At 42.1% G+C, this 15,899-nt stretch overlaps 1 long non-coding RNA gene across 1 annotated transcript; it reads left to right on the top strand.

Annotated features, from left to right (window-relative positions):
• Window positions 1-38: 38 nt before the first annotated feature.
• On the top strand, window positions 39-5,396 carry LOC139668462 (uncharacterized). Its single transcript, XR_011697063.1, has 3 exons — window positions 39-242; window positions 835-1,180; window positions 3,746-5,396. It is a non-coding gene; the product is annotated as an uncharacterized lncRNA (long non-coding RNA).
• The last annotated feature ends 10,503 nt before the right edge of the window (window positions 5,397-15,899 follow it).

The following is a 15,899-nucleotide window of genomic DNA, read 5'->3' as shown; positions in this document are numbered from 1 at the left end:
AGCCATAGTGGGGCGGGGCGGGCTGTGCGCGGGCCTGGAGACAGCGAGGTGGGGAATGGTTTGGCCGGGAAGGGACTCTAAGGAACATCCAGTTCCAATCGCACTGCCATGGGAAGGGACACCTTCCGCTAGGCCAAGTGGCTGTAAGCCCCATCCAACACTTGAACACTTCCAAGGATGGAGCATTTCAGGACAACCTGTTCCAGTGCCTCACCACCCTCACAGCAAAGAACTTTCTCCAAGTATGTAATTTAAACCTGCCCTCATTCAGTTTGAATCCATTCCCCCTTGTCCTGTCGCTACATGCCCTTGTAAAAAGCCCCTCTCTGCCTTTCTTGTAGGGACCCTTCAGGTCCTGGAAGGCATAAATGCTTATCAATGCATTCCTTCAGTAAATAAAAAGCTAAGCAAGTGTGCAGATCCTGAGAGAAATTGCAAGGCAGAATAATTACGTAGCAGTGTGGAGGAGTATAGAGAAACCAGAGGAAATGGCCTAAGAATGGTTCTGCTGGAGTTGTGACTGAGCTCTGCTCAGCCTATAGATCAGAGGAGTGAATAAAAGTACAATTTCACATTATTTGCTGTGGATGGGAGAAGTTTGTATTTTCAGAATGTAAGCCTTTTTGTTTAAAATTTAAAAATAGCATAATAAGTAAAATAATCCCGCTCTTCAGTCAGCACACAAACCACTCCTGCCTCTGTTCCCATTGCTTTATCAAGCACAGTCAAGGAAAATTAAGATTCTGGCACTCTGTAGCACTTGCTCATTGTCTGTGGGGCAGAGACACGAACTGGAGTCATGGCAATTTCCCTCTGCTGCTTTTATCATTTCAGGCAGAACCTCAGGCACAAACACAGGGAGTATTTGCAGCAGAGCTTCACACTCTGCTCCGTGCCACCCGTGATGGTCTTACATACAAAAGGAACGAAGGGTGAGATGGCAATGAAGGAGACACAAGATAAAATAAGTGAATGGAATTTTTTGCAGATTCCAAATCTCATTTGGCCATCATGTCCTTTCCCCTGAATTTCCTGCACAATATTGGTGACCAATGTTACACCTTCCTTGTACCTGTAATCCTTATTTTGAATGATCTACACATTAAGGAAGTTACATGCAAAATTCTTCAGAGCCCCAGAGAGCTGCCTATCCAAGCAAGGCCAGCTGGCCTTTGCCAAGGTAAAGTCTGTGAAAATTGGCTGTGTCCTTCACTAGCAGAGTATCAGAGCTCTTTCTAACACTCTTCTCTCAAAAACTGTGTCTACCTTTGGTCTTTGTGCTGAGCTGGTGAATTCCTTTCCACTGGTCACTTGATTCAGCTGGAGAGCTTTCAAATGGGAATTTCTCTGATGAATTTATTCCTTCCTGCATTGTGTGCTTAGCTGATTGTTAAGTTTAATATTAGGAGAAGGAGCAATTTTGGTTGCACTCAGATTTTCCCACAACCTGCAGTCATTTTACACCCCTTTAGTTTTACATGGAGCTTGTGTACCTGACACAAATTTGGGACAACAGTAAAAATATTTTTCTGTTTTAAAGCATTTTACAACTTGAAAGCCAAAGCATGGACAGTCTGAACTGTGCTGCTCTCCACCTTGCCAGTCCAGCTGAGCCTGCCCAGATTTATCACTGAACCAGCAACAAGCACATTCCAGTGAAACCCCTGTCATAGATAGGGAATTGTTCTTAGGCTCCTTCTTCTAGAGGCTGAAGGGGTGGGAACTGGTTTTACAAGCCCAGTTACCCTTTATCAGCAGCTTTAAAGCTAAACTTGCAGCTTTTTGTATCTCTTAAAAATGCTGCTCTGCAGAATGAAGGGCTCTGGAAAAGATTACATTGACATGAACTGCACAGGTGTCTATTCAGGTCTCTGAATTACATTCATTGTTGATTTCCACATTCTCACTAGATCCTCCCTTTGCTCTCACCCTGATGGACAAGTGCAAAGGGGTGTAGGTCTCGTGCAACCTAGCATAAGATTTTAGGAAAAATGACATGTGCTGTAGTCTTTATGAAAGTACAAGGACTGATGGCACAGGGGCTGTGTGTAAAACCCAGCTGTCTTTCTGAGAATGCATATCCTGCCTGACTCCTTTGTAGTTTTGAAAGGCAAAAATCTAGTTTCACTCTGTGTTCCTCTTCTGTACCCTAAAGTGGGTAATAGGAAGACAAATGGTTGCTTTGGTCTGTCTGTCTGTGAGTGTTACTTCCATAAAGCTTCCAGTCAGAATGCCCCTTCACATGTTTTTTCTCCAAGATGCATCACATGAGGAGCACCCGACCTGAGAGCAAGTTAAAAGGCTCTTTGAGCAAAGCCCCACTCCATCATGTGGCCATCAAAAATATTTCTGCTTTTTCCCCCAATTTCAAACGGATCTGCGTAGTTATTTTCTTAAAGGATCTTTCACAGATACTGTAACATATGCCTGTTCCTGGGAAAATCATGTGACAAACTGCATCGCGTCTTCATGATTTGGGAGGTCAGTGTCTCTTGCCAGGCTTGTGGTTATTCTGAAGTGCACAGAGACATTCTCTGGGATTGCCCTAATGTTCTCCATTTTGATACTGAAACATTACAGCAGGAAATCTCAGGGAGTTTTTGGTCATAAACTGTTGCAATCTTCCAAATACATCCAAGGAATTGTGACTGTTTTATTTCAGGAGACGTAAATAATACCTGGAAATAGGGCTACTGACACAAATTCAAACAGACATGCTCCCTTGACTTTTTCATGGAAACAGACAAGACACCCTCTGTCAAAATAACATTAAAACCTCTTGTGCTTGCACAGATTTGAATGGGGTCAGGCCCAGCATATCTGAGGTTTTGTACTAGAATAGACAGTACTTTCCAAGAGTCTTGCTCAGTTTATTCCACTCTGCAGATCTGCAGTCCCTCAAAGAAAGGTCATTACAGAATACCAAACCAAACATTTTTCTCATAACTGAAGGAGATCTGCTCATTCATGAAATGCTTGGCAAATGGCCAGGGCTCATGACAGAGTGCCAACTGTGGGCAGGAATCATATATTGGTCTCACACTTCTGTGTGGATTTTTAAAGAGTACTCCCACACTGGTGTATCCTTTACACCTCAGGCCAACCAGACCATTCAGAACTAAGATCCAGTACTGAAAAGCATTGCATGTCCTTCTGTCTAAAACAGAGTTAAGTAGGGATCCAAAGTCCCCTAGACTGTAGACTGTAGACTATGGATCTGACTCCATGGTAAGGGGATACTAATTATTTGTGTCATGCATGGACCTGAGATCATTTCATGGTCTATTCTTTCCAGGTCTACAACATCACAGAAGCTGTATAGATTACTACTTTCTAGTGGATGTAGACATGAGCTAAACATGAAACTCTCTCAGAGAGGCCCAAGTGGTGGGAAGGGCACAGGAATTAAATCTGGTGAAATGTGCAGTTACACCACAGTCAGTGTTGCATCCAACTTAATGGAATGACACCTAAGTCTTGCTTTTAAGCACAGGTCCTTTGCAGGCCCATCAAGCAGGAGTAGGATTGCCCCAGTGGGAGTGCCCTTTCCTGCCTGGAAGCAGAGCTCCTGCTGCCATGTTGCCCTCTGGACCATTGTCTCTTTCAGACAGCTTCTCCTGCCTCCTTATGTATATGTCCTGTACAGTTTTGCTAAAGAATTTAGTATCCCTTTAGGAGAAAAATGCACCAATCTGAAGAGCAGTATTATGCCTGTAAACCTGTTGGTATCTCTTTGGCTTTCCAGATCTTGGGACAAATCCTTCAGGCAATCACAGACTCCGTACAATCTGCAGACCTCTTCATGTGACTTGGAAAACTGTGAATTAACACTATTCTACTCTGTTTGAAGTCGATGATAAATCAATAATGACTTTGACTGAAGTGAGTTCAGTCATGGAAAAAAAAGAAAAATAAGTGTCTAACATCTTTCAAACATGCACATGACAGGGAAAAGAAAAAAGAGAGAGAGAGAAGAAAGTTCCCAAAAAAGTTCCCCATAACTACACAGATGAACTGTACAATTTACTTGGGTCTGTTGATGTCCGTGATGGTGGGACGTGAATGAGGAATGTGAATTATACTTTAATATCCAAATAAGTCCTTCCCGGTTGTATTTGAAGGAGATTCCCCCTCCACTATCTGTGAGGGAGAGTCTCGCTGTGCCCACTAGGGGACAGAGCTCTGCCGCGCACGTCTCTCTCTCCTCGGCAGCGGGATGGGCTCTGACATCTGCAGCCCTAGCTCCGGTATGGTCTGGGATAAGCCTTTCGGAGGATTTTTGTTATAAGCAGATCCTTGCGAAATACCTTATCTACTCATATAGCCCTCTGTGGAGAATGTATTTGTGAAACGTCTCGTGTTGCAAAACTCCTGACATTACCAGATTGTTTCGAAGCCACGTTGTTTGCTGGATTCCACCAAGGGCTTCAGGCATTCAGATTGAGCCCAGCTTGTTTCTGCTGAAAGAGTTGTATCATGACCCATTCCTAGAGCTACACATGTAGCAGCAATGCCAAAAAACCTCAGAGAATATGGGCAAAAATATGTTTTTTCACCGTCCTAAGGGATAAGAGAGAGTGTTGTATTTTGATTTTTGTTTAAAAGAAGCACAAAGTTTAGTTGCTTTCTGTTTCTGAACTTCTCTCATGTATTCATGTTAAGAAGTTTTCAAGAGTCCATTGTCATAGTTCTGCAAGTTTCTCTGCACAGAAGCACTTAGAATAGTTTATCTTAGTAACTTTTAAAGTAAATTAAATAAGTTTGTTTTAAACTCCTTACCCTTCAGCAGGAGTGGCAATTCCTAAAATAGCTTTTACTGGCATTTAGTTTATTTAACTTTGCATTAACACCACTTAATCAAGCCTTAAATTAGGTTTTCATATAATCACAGAATATGCTGAGTTGGAAGGGACCCGTCATGATTGAGTCCAACTCCTGGCTCTGGACAGGACATTCCCAGAGTCACACCATGTGCCTGAGAGCATTGTCTAACTGTTTCTTGAACTCTGTCAGGCTTGGTCAGGCTTGTCAGACTGGGGAGCCTGTTCCAGTGCCCAGCCACCCTCTGGGTGAAAAACCTTTTCCTGATACCCAACCTAAACCTCCCCTGGCACAGCTTCAGGCCATTCCCTTGGGTACTGTCACTGGTCACCACAGAGATCAGTGCCGGCCCCTCACTTCCCCTCACGATGTTGTTGAAGATCACAGAGGTCTCACCTCGGTCTCCTCTTATCCAGGCTGAACAGACCAAGTACTCTCAGCCACTCCTCGTATGGCTTCCCCTCAAGGCCCTTCACCATCCTCATGGCCCCCTTTGGACACTCCCTAGTAGATTACTGACCTTAGTTAAACTGGATCAAGCCAATTTGATTTTCAGTCATGCAGTAACTGAAGAGTTTGTTACATATTAAGATCAATGAAATAAGTGAATTTATACAGGGTTTTTTTACTGATCAAATAAAACTGGTTTAAGACAAATCTACGGTTAAACGACTGTGGCTTTTCAAAACCTTGAGGCTTTATTTTTCTCCTTGTACAATGAAACTGTAAGTTGAAGAAAAAAACCAAACAATTTGTTTTATGTATCAGGGATGTTCAAGTATAGTTTTAAAATTAAGGAGGTACCAGTAACTAGTACCTCCTCATCTTCTTTACAGCTTCCTCCCTCAAACTAGCATCAACTGCTTCCAGAAGAACTTCAAAAGTTAATAATTTTAAAATTCTGCAAGGTCTTGCACTTTGCTAATGAGTCATATTCCTCATCTGTAATTTTCATAAGCATAGTTAAGCACACCTTTCTTTGTTTCATTGCCATATTTCACCCAAATCACCTTGGTGCTCCCATACATCTGACAGATGCTTTCATATAACAGTAAGATGTGTTTCCAGAGCAGCAAAATATTGCAGGCAATATGGATGACATTCATTCCTGTTCAAAACCTGTCTTACTGAAACACAGTCATACTGCAACTCTAACAAACAGCCAGAGTCGACTATTGGGGCTGGATAAACCCTGTTAATGTGATCCTGTCTGCATGTGTCTCCCAAAGCCTGTGTAGAGCCTGGAGATCATTTAAGCCAGGGCTGGGTTGAAGTACAGCTGCTATTCAACAGCTCACAAAATGAGATATAATAGTCAAGGGGAGCAAAATGAAAGAGAATAGCACAGAGATATGACATTGTCAAGGTGAAGTTAGCCTGGCAGAAAGTCATTATTAAACAGAGAATTACAGAGGAGATGACATTGTAAATAAAAATCATAAACATTCATTTGAATGCAAGCTACAGGTTTTCCAAAATATCTGTGGTAGCTGTGGAGCTGTATTTGCTTTATTTCTAAATCCACGTGGGGAACTGGATATTTGCACAAATAGGAGTGTGGTGCTAATATAAGGAGAAGGGAGAAATGGCAAGAAAGGCTGTGATAGAGCCAAAGTGAGAACCTGAGCAAAGGGAGGTGTGGTACCAGAATTAGGATTGGTGCTCTGTAATGCAGTCCGAATTCCCTGACATTTCCAACTGCAAAACAACCCTGAGAAAATCAAGACCTGGGGCAAGCAATCAGCTTGGTTTCTTCTTGGTTCAGTCTGGAGCTTTTCTGTGCTTGAAATCCTTGGTAAAAGAATATCACCACTCTGTGGACACATTGCCTGAGAGTCACCAACAGCTCAACTCCAGCATCTGTGCTGTCACTGAAGGCAGCGTAAAACTCAGCAAGACAGAGGGTGGGTGTAGTGCTGTCAGAAGAGCTGCAATACCCATATCCAAAAGAAGAATTTACAGTTCTTCATGACATGTAGGGAAGATGCAGTTTCCTCATCTTTCCTAGGAAGTCAGATGAGTTTACTCATACAAATGTCAGGAAAAAGCAAATGCAACTCCACAAATACCTCCCTGTTTTTTGTGGACAGCTTGTATTCCAATGTGAATATAGAAACTGTGATAAGTAACATCTAAATCAGATACATTGTTTAAAAAGAAGATTCCTCCACTATAATTTAGAAAAGAAAGCAGCAATACTGGTGAATTTCTGTATGAGCTGGAGTAACATATGAGAGAGCAACATTTCCCATGTATTCATTTCCAGTGCTGAATCTGAGACACTTTGGACCTCATTTTTATATATTCTGACCAGACAATATTTCACACTTCATTCAAGTCACGGGATTCATGAAAGTCACGAGTTCATGAAAGTCATGGCTTTCTTGAAGGAAACCAGACTGGTTTCCTTTTAGACATGCAGAAATCGAGACACAAAAAATCATGGCCAGTTTTTAAAATGTTGGTCTTGACCTTTCCCTGCCTCGGTTTTCCCAGATGCACTGGAAAGATGATAATCACCCTGAGTGAGAAGTGCCTCAAGGCAGCCCCTCCAGAGAGGGGGAGCAAAGTGCTATGTTGTTATGAAGATGAGCAATGCCCACTGTACTGCACACAATGCCAACACTTAGATCATTTCTCACCCACCTCTGCTTTCCTCCCTAATCTGCATTTCTGTCTCCTGTGTCTTTCTCGGGGTTTTTCACACTTCTGTTTATTTCAACATTTATACAGCAGGGTCCATAACAACATGAGATTCATTTAATTCTTCCACACAGCACAGCTATCTTAAAAGATGTTTAAATCATTTCACCTCTTAAAGTAATTTGTTGTCTCAGACAGCCACTGCGACACTTTTTATAAACTCAGTGCCTGCTCTACTTATTCAGGGGAGATTCCTTGTGAGTGCTGAATCAAGTCTAGCCCTCAGATCCAGAGCTGCAACTAAAACAGCCAATGCCACAGCAAACACCCTCGGCAGGTGACGGCAGATGAGGGTTCCTAGATCTGGAAATGATGAACTTGTTCTCACTGTAGAGGTTACGTCTGAACACAGAGCCTCTATTTGATTCTAATCTCAGTGCTGAGCTAATGTGTCTAATGGTCTCTGAGGAGCTACCTAGTGCACACTAAGGGAATAAGGAAGAGCTCTTGTGATAGTGAGGAGAGCCTTTAACCACCAGAACCAGAGTAGTTTTGCTGTGGAAAGGAAGTGGGAGATTTGAGCAGCAAGGAGAGAAGTGCTTCTGGGCTTGGGCACTGATTTGGAATGCTGGTAAGTCCAGGCTGGCTTCCCAGTTCCTGCACAGACTTACTGAATATTCATGGAGATAGGAACCTTTCTGAGGCCTTACTTGTTCCTTTGAGAGTAAACTCTTGGACAGACTCCTGCATGTTATATACACATGCTTTTCACTTATGTCCACAAAGTTCTGACTCATAAAGTAGTTTGAATAAATTTATGGTTGGGTGGCTGAGCCAAATAAATCAGAGTTGGGCTGAAATCATTTTGAACCAATCCATAACAGAGATATTTGGGTTTATTTGCATTCACAAGAAAAACTGTAAAATGTTGCTCGGGTTTTTGAAACATACTTTACTCAACCCAAAATGAAATCTTTTCTTCTTATAGTGAAAAAGTTATATAGTAGACTAACATTGTAAAATATCTGATGGTACTGGCCACTTCTTCTGCAAACACAAGTACTCATGTAGGCAGTGTAAAACCCACATCTGAAAGGGTCTGACCTACATCTCCCATTTCTCACAGAAGCATCTTCTCAAAACTGTTCCACATCTGCCAGATTTAGTCAAAGGGAGAAAGTTTGCCTAATGTTGTGATCTGGTTTGATCCTGTTGTAAAGCCAATATATTTCTGACAAGCTGAAATAATTCCTTTCCATGTTAACAACATTAATGTCATTTTTAGTTCAACCAAAATATATTGCAAAGTTGATGGACAGTTAATCATTCTTCAGATGTGCTGGAAGAGGCCAGTTGTCAGCATCTCCTATTGCTCTTTGTGGTTTATTTGAACTTTTGAAGGGACTCCTATAAATAGGACAATCTTCTATTGAAATCTATAGAGTGGAAAAAGTATACAGATGATACCGGTCTCCTGTGTGCTTTTATAAAAAGACTTATAGTGATGGGAGGCTTTTTGCTGTAAAACAGTTCTGAAACAGGCTGAAACAAGTTGACTCATGTAAGAAAAATTGAATCATAAAGATTCTTGAACATACCCAGCAATGAACCCAAACAGCTTCATTAGTTTCTGCAAATTATAAAACTGACTCTAAACACCACATGAGTGACCAATCCCCACCATGGAGAAAGAAGAGCTAAAAAGAGAAAGAATGGCAGACAGAACAAAGAATGGATAATCCAAACACATTTAGCTCTGCCACCTTCAAAACTAAGACTTTTTTGGAAGTCTGCAGTCCAGTTTATGCCAGAATCCCGAGAAAACACATCAGACTTTTCAATAGGGATCATGTTGCAACATGGAGTTCTAAACAAACACCTGCATTGTTGCATTGCTCATCTCATTCCAGAAAGTAAAACATCTTTCTTTTCCTATGTTCTGCTGTGGTTCTGCCTCTTCTTGTCATCCTAATTCAGGGTCTGGACTCCCAGGTGCTGAGTGTTCTGTAGTGCTCATGCTGCTGAGTTCTGAGTGCCTTTGAACCCATTGTACACTTGAGTTTTGTCTCAGCATCTCTCTTGTCCTTGGTTTTCAAAAGTTTCCTGACAGTCAGCATGGCAATAAACAACAGAATGAGCTGTTCTTCAGAAGGAGAGAAAGAAAGAAGAGGGAGAGAAGGAGGAAAGAAAGGAAGAAAGAAAGGATGGAAGAAGAAGAAAAAAGGAACAGGAAGAGGGAGGAGACACAAAGGGAGGGAAGGAATGAAAATGGAATTGCTTCCTGGCAAATCCCAGGGTCAATGGTAGAGCTCAGTGCCCAGCAGTCACTGAGCACTGGACTCTATTGTGTCACTTCCAGTGTGCCATAAAAGCACCTCCCCTTATAATGGAGACAGAAAGGATGATGTGTGACTCCTGTAGGACAGTTGTGCAGCTTTGGCAGCTGCAATGCTGTCATTACACCCAGATGTAACGTAGGATGGGCAGGCCAACCCCAAATCTGTTGCTTGCAGCCCCTCTCCCCTTGTCTGACCTGAGGGGAGGACGGGGCGTTGACTCACCAGGAAATACTAATTATGGGTGTTGTTGAGTGGCCCTTGCTGCTGGTGCAGCTACTGGATTAGTCACGTGCTGCCCCTTTTCTGGGTTTTACTGAGAACACCACCAGTGCCTGGGGCCTTTGGCTTCCCTGGGCTGGAGAAAACCAGTTCATCCCCCTGAAAGTGACCCTTCAGAGGGTAAAGACTGGAGAGGCAGGACAAGGCAACTAGAAAAGACTTACCATTGTGTTGTGAAGTATCAGATACAGCAGAAGCTGCATCCTGGGCACCAACCAGGGTGTGTCTGCAGAGTTGTGGTGATAGGGATGTATAGGCATGCCCACTCTGTTGTTGCTTCAGCATATGGTCAGTAGGTGTGGAGGTGCTGGGGAAGGTATCTGGGCATCCTCCTATGCAAAGGTATCATTCTCTCCTGCAGAAGGAGCTCCTACCACAGGCTGAATGTCTGGACTTCTCCTCAGGCAGCTCTCCTTCAAATCTGGGTAAGGTAAGAGTGCAGCTGGTGCTCTGATTTTCACACCAGCACTCTGCTTACACATTCATAGCAAGTGGGCTAATCTCTCCTGGAAAAGGAATTGTAATAAAGGAGTAACAAAAAAATGCAATGGAGATGAGTTAGTTGTCATCATTTCCAAACCAAAAAAGACAAAGGTATGGTAACTAAGCATTTGATTCAAAAAAAGACAAAGATGGATATTAGAAAGGCCTCTTATGGGCATTTTAAGCCTAAAGTTGAGGATCAATAAAATGTTAAATACAGTTCTGCTAAGTCTTACACACACACACACACACACACACACACACACACACACCCTTGTGTTTTCTCATACTGGAGCAGAAAAGTGTAGAATTTTCCAAAGCATCAAAATGGATGTAGAAACACAAACAGCAGTTGTTTTCAGCCACGTCAATGTGAAATGAATGTGTAGGTAATAATATGATGCTGACATGTATCTTGTCAGCATTCAGCAGATGCCACAAGAAAATCTAAATTTTTGGTACAGCAAGATACAGATCAAGTACAAAAGAAGCACAGTATGGTGATACTATATTTCCATTTCCTGGACTCAAAGTAATCAGAAATAACCAAACCCTATTTTTTTCAGTATTTCTGCTCCTGAGAAATACTGCATTGAGATTTGCTGAGAACAACTAGAGAGACAAAATCAGGATGTTCACTACCATCCTTATCTCCTACCTTGTAAAGGCTTACAGTTATCTGTATGTACATCTGTCCCACCAGAACAACCCAAGAGCTATTTCATGTGCAAAGGGACTGATATACCTTGCCAAGAGCAGAACCTGCTGCTGTTGATGTTTGAAGTTTGTCTGGTAAGACAGATGCTGGAGAATCCCCTTCCATTTTGCTGAATCCATAAAGATGAAGGTGACAAATGAACGTTTGCATGGAATGAGTTTCAAATATTTGCAGAAGTCCTCTCCTTCCAAGCACTTTATTTTTGAAGAATCTTTCAGTAACCGCTATGCAGTTTCCAGCATCACCCCACCAAATTGACTGAAACCAATCACTTCCAACAAATTTCCAAAGTTTCTTCAGGAAGAAGGGGGATGAAAAGCTTTGCCAGAGCTCTTCTCTTAAAAGGAGCATGAGCACTTACACTCATAGTCCAGGGTTCAATGGGTAAAACTTGATCAGCCTTTTCTTCTGATAGAGGTTCAAAAGGAGCAGCAGCAGCAGCTTTTCTGTCACATACTGGAGGGACAAGAGAAGTTGAGAATGCCAACTCAACTGCCTCATCTGAAACAGAAACTCTGGATGTTTCAGATGAAGAAAGGCTCTATTTTCAATTTATTTTCTCAGTTTCGCTAAAATTTCCAGCTGTGGCTCTTTACCTGACCAGCCAGGCTTCATCCTTCTAGGTAAGATGCAAGAGGAAGAGCAATGGTGCCAGCTGCCTGGGGAGCCCAACTGATTGTTCTCAAGTGTCACCACAGCACCTGTGGGGCATCACAGACACATCACAGCATGGTCTTGGTCTCTTGTCAAAATGAAGCAGGGACAGAAGAAGTTGCTAAGCAGCAGTGGTTGCTTTTCATTTATAAAGCTGCAGATGTTTTAAGTCAAGGATCAGGAAGTAAATAAAACTCTGTATTTCTTAAGTCCTGAAAGGCCAGTGCTGCATCCAGTTGCCTCTGGAAGTAGTCCCCCAGAAGGAGGAGGGAAGGTGTTAGGAGCAGCAATGCCCTAGACTTTTAAGTTTTTCAGCTGGTGACCTTTCACCTGTGAAGAAATGTTTGTACACTCTGTTCTTGTGGTGAAGCTCCTGCTTCATGGCCTGGGCAAAGAGATTTGATCAGCAGGGCTGGGGCTGCAGTCACTGCCCATCTGTTGTGTTTGTGGGGCTGCTTCTCCTCTAGGCATGGCTTCCTCTTCTCTACACAGCACCCTGACTGGAACCTTCTGACCTCCTTTATCTACCTGTGAGTTCTCCAGCTAAGCAGTTGTGCTAAAAGGAAACAGAAATTTCTTTCCTGTGCCTCTCCATTTGTTCTGTAGAAAAACCTGAGCTCAGTGGTTTCATTAGCACTGCTTCAGGTACTGAGGTGACACTCGCAGCTTTCAGCAGCATCTCACTGGCTGTTCCATAAGATTAACTGTAAATAGAAGATTACCTAAGTACATTTTGCAGATGAAATAAACAGGAGCTACTCATTCCAGTAATTTCTTGGGTTGGCTTCTTATGCTTTCACCCTTTAGAAACCCAACCAGTAAAAACAATGATGCTGTATGGAGCTTTTAGATTCAATCCTCTCTGTAGCACTGCTTGTTTTTCAGTGGAGGAAACATTTAATAGAGTGCCTGTAGGAGTCAGTGATTCTCTTCCCTTCAGCATTTGGATCTTACTCTAGGAGTTTCATGAAACATTAACAGCAGTGTGAGAACAATAAACATCATGCAAATAAATGTAAGCCCAAGAAGTACTGGAATATTATGGGCAGAACTAACAAAAAGTGGGAGCTTGGGCAGAGCGAGAAGGGTCTCATTGAGCTGCCTGAGCACCATCGAAGGCTTGGTCCAAGTAGACAGAGGGAGTAAATCATATAGACTTTGCTATTCATCTGTAGGGAGAGGATAGGATAGAAAACAAGGTATGTCCGTGCAGGCTGGGAAACTGTGGCTAGGCCAAGCTGAGCCAGGGCAGCTGCAGACAAACTACTAAAACAAGAGCTCTTACAGCAACTGTGTTAAAGAACAGCTACTCGCAGCAACTCGTTCAAGTAACCACCTGGTATGTTTGCTTTGCTGAAGTTTGTCATGCAAATGTAACCATATCCAAACAGGAATGAGGAAAAATGCTTTAGCTGTTTTTATCTATTTAGCCAAGTCCATCAGTGCAGTCTCAAGACCCCAGCATGGTTCTGGTTGGGTTGGCAGGCAAGAAAGCTCTTATTGCTTTCTCTGCTTCTGTTTCCATGCATTTCCTTGGGCATCACACTGTCACTAGTGTGGCCCTCTGCTTTCTGACTTGTGCTATGGGGCAGGACTGGCCTCACCACTCGCCAAATGGTTGGAGCTGTTCCCTCTGTAGGTGCAGAGAGTTACCTATTCATTCATCCTGTTTACGTTGCATCAGCTTGTTTAAAAGAAAGGCTGACCAGTATGCTTACCTCAAATGTGGATGGAAAAAATTATTATCTACCCAGTGGAAACTGATTTGAATGTAGTAGATTATTTAGTACCTTGTATGTAAATCCTTGCTTTCAATCTTTGAATAATACAAGTGAAAATAGGAAATGTGAAAGAAAGTGCCTCCTCAGAAACAATGCTGCTTGAAGGGATTTTGAACTGAATTCTGGAAGAGAGAACCTGGTAAGTTTCTGTCCCAGAGACAGCTGAATTTTAACTCAGGTGTACAGTATAAGACCTGGTCCTGAGCCTATTCAAATCAGTATATATTTTCCTTTGGACATAACAGGGTAACATATGCAGACAACAATTCGTGCTTCCTGTTACCGTTGTTAGCCTTTTGCAGATTCTTCATGGATTATCTAAATGCCAGATAAAGAGCCAAAACTTATTTCAGGTGTGATGTAATCCACTTTATGTGAGTCTTCCCAGGGATTAATCTAGTTTATTATTCTGAAATTATTAAGATTATTTCGAAAGTAACAAAAATTAATTAAGGCTTTCAAATCCTGCTGATACTCAGAATTGCTGCAATAATTTTGCATTTACTGATGAAAAAGCTTTCAGAATTTTAAATGTTTAAGCATATTAACTTAAAATATTTGACTGCAATCTCATGCTTTTGTCATGATTTGGAAAATCGAGTGCTGTAATACCCATTCCAAATCCATTTGCCCACAATACAGCTAATGCCTCAATTAAACTAAATCAACCAAAAGTCACCAACATATATGCTCACAGTGTGTTACACACACTTTGAAATGGTTGAAAATTAAAATGAAAACTAAACCATCAGAGTTATTCCAAAACCAACCCATCAAGACTGCCTTCTCGAAGACTGCTTTTATCAGTGAGAGCAGCTTAGACCAGATGTGGGCTTTCTAAACTGATACTTTGTTGGAGACAGAACTTGAAGAATCCTCCAAAGTTTTTAAAGGATGCAAGGCCCTGTCTTCCCCTTTTACAACTTACCGTAAATGGCAAATGTCTCCAATTCACCCCAAACTTGAGGGGAAATCCCATCTCTAGTAAACCTGGTAGACGACATCTATTAACAATGGCCAGGCAAATTTCATCCACAATAAATTGTCCTACACTCTTCCTTGCAAAGATCATCCTCCTTCTTTTTCTAGCCAAAAGTTGAGACACATTTTGTTTCCATGTAAATGCAAATGAAATGTTTGTTCATACTGACAGCTTGTGTCTGAGGGACTCCAACATCCTTCTAGCCATCTTCCATCTGAAACACAAATCTATTTGTCCAATCACCATGGGACATGGAAGCTGCCTCAGCACTACTTTTCCTCTAGGGTAAAGGGATGTATTCCTGGTTTTCTAGGGCTTTAAGGACACCCTGGTCCTTGAAGTATATTTTTCTTGGATGCTCTGTAATTGTAGGTGTTACTAAGAGTCTTGCCATGAAAGTCAATTTTTCCAGTAGAGATCAAACAAGCTGGGGAATATGGGAAAATAGAGGAAAGGAGTGTTACATTTCTGTTCAGTCTCAGCTGGCCACCAGCCAGAAAAGCCATCACTGCAGCTGTTTAGCTTTTTTTCTTTTTTTAATAAAGAGAGAGAGAGAAATTTAATATTTGATGACAATATAATGTCAAAGCCCATGACATCACCTGCCTCCAGCTGCTGATTAATCATGTGAAAGAAATTAGTTTGGACACGAACAAGTGTGAATCTAACTACTGGACAAATAACTGCATTCAGAAAAGAACAAGGAGGAAAGAACTTACCAAACGCTTGGTCAAACAATTTAGTTTAGAACAACCCCAACCCCCAATTGTCTCTGTCCCGGTTAGATTCACTACTAAATCCTCACAGTCTGATTGCACTGCTATAAGGTTGAGTCTTTTGGCTTCCATGGAATTACTGCAAGTTTCCCATGAGCAGAACTGCCCATCAGCTTGATGGAGAGGAGGTGAGAAAGTGGCATGTAGGGAACATTAAACAGTTTGGGAGTTTCAGAGAGGTGAGTCATTGGCATATGTCTCAAGAACATTGGAGATGCTTCCTAGGGCACTTACCACTTGCAGTAACATGGGCATTTTGGCTCTCTCATTTTCCTTTTCTCAACTTTCAGAAGTATTCCTGAGAATTCAGAAAACGTGTGTATACTTGTCACTTTCCATCCAGGTTGATTTACCTGGGAAACAGGATGGGAATGTGACAGTGCAGGTACTTCAGGGCTTTCAAGTCAGGGGTGGGGAACTTGA

This window comes from Pithys albifrons, chromosome 2 (assembly GCF_047495875.1).
Source record: "Pithys albifrons albifrons isolate INPA30051 chromosome 2, PitAlb_v1, whole genome shotgun sequence".
Classification (NCBI taxonomy): Eukaryota; Metazoa; Chordata; class Aves; order Passeriformes; family Thamnophilidae; genus Pithys; species Pithys albifrons.
This window is presented reverse-complemented; position numbering and strand designations above follow the sequence as displayed.